Source organism: Saccopteryx leptura, chromosome 1 (genome assembly GCF_036850995.1).
Source record: "Saccopteryx leptura isolate mSacLep1 chromosome 1, mSacLep1_pri_phased_curated, whole genome shotgun sequence".
Lineage (NCBI taxonomy): Eukaryota > Metazoa > Chordata > Mammalia > Chiroptera > Emballonuridae > Saccopteryx > Saccopteryx leptura.
In genome coordinates this window covers 193243345-193249344 of record NC_089503.1, presented here as the reverse complement: position 1 = coordinate 193249344, position 6000 = coordinate 193243345, and positions in this window count along the sequence as shown.

Sequence of the window (6000 nt, the reverse complement as noted above, 5' to 3'; positions counted from 1 at the left end):
TAGAAAAAGACTTTTTTTGGTTGGTTGAAAATGGACTTGGTACAGCTCTCTGCTTTTTAGGTGAAGTTATGGCAAGTCGGGATTGAAAACTCACAAGAGTCATCTGGCCTATTCATTCACTTGATGCTCAAACTCCCCTTTCACATCCCTGCTGAGGGTTGTTCACTCTTCGCTTAGCTCTGCTTGCTTGAGCCAACTGAACCATGGCTTCAGAAGAGGGGGGCAGAGAGACAGAATGAAAGGGGGAGGGGTGGAGAAGCAGATGGTCGCTTTTCCTGTGTGCCTTGACTGGGAATCAAACCTAGGACTTCCACATGCCAGGCTGACATTCTACCACTGAGCCAACTGGCCAGGGCCCATTGTATCCTTTTCTTCCAACCTTGATAATGCTACAGACATTTGCCTTATTTCTGACTTCGATTAGGGTACATGGATTGCTGCAATTTCAAAGCTTACCATTCTGGTTTATAATTTTAGTCAGAAGACTAAGTTGACAAACTTTCATTTTTATTTTATTAATTAATTAATTAATTTATTTTTTTTACAGAGAGAGAGAGAGATAGGGACAGACAGATAGGAAGGGAGAGAGATGAGAAGCATCAATCATTAGTTTTTTTGTTGCGACACCTTAGTTGTTCATTGATTGCTTTCTCATATGTGCCCTGACCATGGGGCTGCAGTAGACCAGGTAACCCTTTGCTCGAGCCAGCGACCTTGGGTCCAAGCTGGTAAGCTTTGCTCAAACCGGATGAGCCCACGCTCAAGCTGGCAACCTCGGTCTCGAACCTGGGTCCTCCATATCCGGAGTGGACGCTCTATCCACTGTGCCACCACCCGGTCAGGCACAAACTTTCATTTTTTTAAAATTTTTTATTTATTTATTTATTGTAGTTTTCTGAAGCTGGAAACGGGGAGAGACAGTCAGACAGACTCCCGCATGCTCCCGACCGGGATCCACCTGGCACGCCCACCAGGGGCGACGCTCTGCCCACCAGGGGGCGATGCTCTGCCCCTCCGGGGCGTCGCTCTGCCGCGACCAGAACCACTCTAGCACCTGGGGCAGAGGCCAAGGAGCCATCCCCAGCGCCCGGGCCATCTTTGCTCCAATGGAGCCTTTGCTGTGGGAGGGGAAGAGAGAGACAGAGAGGAAGGAGGGGGGGTGGGGGGTGGAGAAGCAAATGGGCGCTTCTCCTATGTGCCTTGGCCGGGAATCGAACCCGGGTCCCCCGCACGCCAGGCCGACGCTCTACTGCTGAGCCAACCGGCCAGGGCCCAAACTTTCATTTTTAATAAGTAACTGGACACAGCTAAGCATCAATTTCTTTTTCTCTTGCAAGAACATCATACACAAAGAGAAACCATTTCAGGTGAATGAATTTGATGTTTCTGTTTTAATCTACATGGTTAGAATTTATTCTAGCTGATACGAACTTTTCCATTTGTGACAGAAATCACAAGGTAGGAAATTTACTAAAAGATGATTTCACTGGGGGGGAGGGATGAACAGGTGGAGTATGGGACATTTTAAGGGCAGTGAAACTATTCTGTGATAGTATAATACATGTCATTATACATCCTTCAAGACCTGTAAAATGTACACCAAGAGTGAACCCTAATGTAAATGATGGACTTTAGGTGAAAATGATTTGTCAGTGTAGGTTTGCCCCACACTTTTATAAACCAGGAGGCATTGACTGTAACAATGTCCCACTCTGCAGGGGTGGTGTTGATCATGAGGGGAGGCTAGCACGTGCAAGGGGTACATGGGACCTGTATTTTCAGTTCACTTTTGCTATGAACCTAAAACTTATCTAAATAATAGTCTACTACAAAACGACTTCACAAAGCTTTCAGAGATAAACAATTAATTTTTGAAAAAGTATAACTACTAATTTCCCAAGTGGTCTTTTGTTATTAACAAACTTAGAGCAATTTTTTGATAAATTAGTAAAATTTTACACATCACAATTTAAAAACTGCAATGAAGGCATTCTTTGATAAATAATTTTGTGTATGAAGTATCACTCTAATTAGTCCAGGGACGTCTGAAAAAAGCACCATGGACTTGAAGCATCAGATTTCACAACTTTTAATAACAGAATTTGAAAACTGAGGGAAAGGATTCTCTCAAGTAATTGTAAAGTAACCTGAAATAACTGAATATTTTATGTGAGCTTTCTGATTGTTTTATAAACTGGTGGAAATTGTAAGCTGGTGAAAATTGATAGTATTTTCAAAGAAATAGAAAGTTGATTTTATTGTATAGCTAAACAGAAAGTGAATTTCTGCAATCATGGAAGAAGGGGGAGGTGTCAATGACCTGTTTTATTTGTGGGGGACTAGAAGAGTGCCTAGAATGTCATGTAGCATGGTGGCTGTCCTGCTCCTTTGGGGAACTGTGGACAGTCACATACAGGAAGGATTGCACTGTGGTCCTGACCCAGGAGGCATTAGGTAAGAGGCCTTACAGTGCCTGGCAGAGGGCATGCTCTGCTTGTTTCTTTTCCAGAAAAGAGTGCAGGGTGTTTATGTAACATCCTAAATGCAAAATGGCCGTCCTGTCCAAGTACAAGGAAAAAACCTTAGAGAATGTGTATATGTGAAAGATTATCACAAGTTCCTAAAAAGAACAAAGAAAATAATACAAAATGGAAAACAGCAAATAGGAATCCGAATTTGAATCAAGATGTTGGCAAATCAGAGAAGATAATGCCCAGGAGGTTGGGGTCCTGCTTAGCTGAGATTTCACAAAAAAAACCCAGACTCCCCCGGGGGCAGGGGTGGAGAGGATGGGACAGTAGCAGGAAGGAAGTGTGGGTGTGACCCCTGGAAAAGATGCAGCAGCACAAAGTCACTGACTGGACACCATACACATACCCTCCCAAACACAGGGAAAAGCAACTACATTTGGATAAACTAAACTTCTTGAGGTTCCCAGTGACTTTGGGTATAGGTTGACAGAAGAGAAGAACTCAGTGCCACACAGGAAGACCTCTAGCAGCCACTTATGACCACCTGTGACCTCTGCCTCTCCCTACCTGCAGTAACCGTGTCCATAACCTTGTCTCTCTCTACTTTCTGTGAAGTTTGTTTTTCCATTATACAAACATTCTTGGTATTGTCCTCACTGTGATGTGGCCTGGATCCTTTGTGGAATGGACTGGTGTAGGACAGTGGGTCAGGTCAGACCACCCCAACTTTCAAGTAGTTATATATAACTTTGTGATTATGTGAAATCTTTTGCGTCATAGAAATTGGGAGGAAGGAAAAAATTGGCAGAATTGTGATTCCAGTTTTCCTAGTTATTTATATTGAATAGATTTCCCCCATCACATTATGTATTAACTTCTATTATATAAACACAATATGTTTGTTATACAAAAGAAGGTTTTATCCAAACTGCACATCACTATGTAAACTCCTTTAGAAATGGAAATAAATCTAACTTACTCAACTTTATCAGCTTTAATGCTGTTAAGTGACAATGCTTGAGAGGGTCACAGCTGAGTAAATATTAAAGAAAAGCATGAATACTTTAGGACAATAACTAAAAATAAGCCACAGGCCAGCCAACTTCTTTTGCTTCAATTACTTTTAATCCTATTACTTGTCAAAAGAAAAGGGAAAGAACTTCTCTCAGTAAAATTCAGAAATCTGACCATCAAGCAAAAATTCCCTTCATAACTAAGTTACAGGTAGAAATACACATTTTTTAAAAAAATTGCCATGGCCAGTTGTTAGCACACCAGTACTGTCTACAAATACAGTTGTTTAAACACAACAGATGGCCAGGACCTAGCAGGTTCATTAATAACAATCCAGCTTTAAAATTACTAGAGAAGAGAGTGGACCCCAATATTTAAAATACTGAAAGAGAGGAACTTCCAGCCAAGAATACTATATCTATCAAAGCTATCCTTCAAATACAAAGAGGAAATAAAAACATTCACAGACATAGAAAAGATGAGAGAATTTATCACCAAAAAACCCCCACTTCAGGAAATACTAAAGGGGGTTATCCAACCAGATACAAAGAACAAAACAAAAGTACAAGTAAAAGCTCCAACAAGCTCACAATAAAAACAAGATTAATCTGTGACAACAAAAGCAAAAAAGGGGAGAGGACAAAGATTAACAGTAGCAAAGGAAGATGGAGTACAGAAGCACTCATGAGATAATGTACTACAATGAATATGATATATATCCTTTTTATTACCTAATGGTAACCACCCCTGAAAAAACCACTACAGAAACACATGGCTTAAAAAAAGAAGAAACAGAGGAAAGAAGTATGGAATACAACCAAACAAAAACAAATGACAGAAACACAAAGGAAAAGAACAAAACAAGATACAGAGCTACCAGAAACCAATATATAAAATGGCAATAGGAAACCCTCAAGTGTCAATAATTACACTAAATGTAAATGAATTGAACTCACCAATAAAAAAACACAGAGCAGCAGAATGGATAAAAAAAAATCCAACTGTATGCTGCCTTCAAAAAACACATCTAAGCTAAAAGGATAAAAACAAATTCAAAGTGAAAGGTTGGAAAATGATTCTCCAAGCAAATAACATCCAAAGAAAAGCAGGTGTAGCCTGACCTGTGGTGGCGCAGTGGGATAAAGCGTCAACCTGGAACACTGAGGTTGCCGGTTCAAAACCTTGGGCTTGCCTGGTCAAGGCACATATGGGAGTTGATGCTTCCTGCTCCTCCCCCTTCTCTCTCTCTCTCTCTCTCTCTCTCTCTCTCTCCCCCCCCTCTCTAAAAATCAATAAATAAAATATTTTAAAAAAAATTAAAAAAAGAAAAAGAAAAGCAGGTGTAGCCATACTCATATCTAACAATGTTGACTACAAGACAGCAAAGGTAATCAGAGACAAAGATGGTCATTTCATAATGATAGATGGGACATTGAATCAAGAAGACATAACACTTCTTAATATATATGCACCAAACCAAGGAGCACCAAAGTATATAAGACGTCTACCAACTGATCTAAAAATAAAAACCGACAAAAATACAATCATACTTGGAGACCTCAATACACCACTGATGGCTCTAGATCATTCATCCAAACAGAAAATCAATAAAGAAATATGGGCCCTAAACAAAACACTAGAACAATTGGATATGATAGACATCTATAGAACATTTTATCCCAAAACGCCAGAGTATACATTTTTCTACAGTGTACATGGAACATTCTCAAGAATTGACCATATGCTGGGCCACAAAACTAACATCAACAAATTCAGAAAGATTGAAATTATACCAAGCATATTCGCTGACCATAAAGCTTTGAAACTAGAATTCAACTACAAAAAACAAGTAAACAAACCCACAAAAATGTGAAAATTAAACAACATACTGCTAAAAAATGAGTGAGTCAAAGAAGAAATAAAAGCAGAGATCAAAAGATACATGCAGACAAATGCAAATGACAATATGACATATCAGAATTTCTGGGATGCAGCAAAAGCAGTAATAAGAGGGAAGTTCATATCACTACAGGTCTATATGAACAAACAAGAGAGAGCCCAAGTAAACAACTTAACATCACATCTTAAGGAACTAGAAAAAGAAGAACAAAGACAACCCAAAACCAGCAGAAGAAAGGAAATAATAAAAATCAGAGCAGAGGGGGTGGGGGGAGGGGAGGGGCACAAAGAAAACCAGAGAGATGGTGACGGAAAGAAAAAAAAAAAACAGAAAAAAAATCAGAGCAGAAATAAATGAAATAGAAAACAGAAAATCTATAGAAAAAAATAAAAACAAGGAGCTGGTTCTTTGAAAAGATCAACAAAATTGACAAACACTTGGCAAGACTCACTAAGAAAAAAAAAAAAGGACTCATATAAACAAAATCCAAAATCAAAGAGGAGAAATCACTACAGATATCATAGATAAACAAAGAATTATTATAGAATAATATGAAAAACTATATGCCACCAAATTTAACAATCTAGAAGAAATGGATAAATTTCTAGAACAATA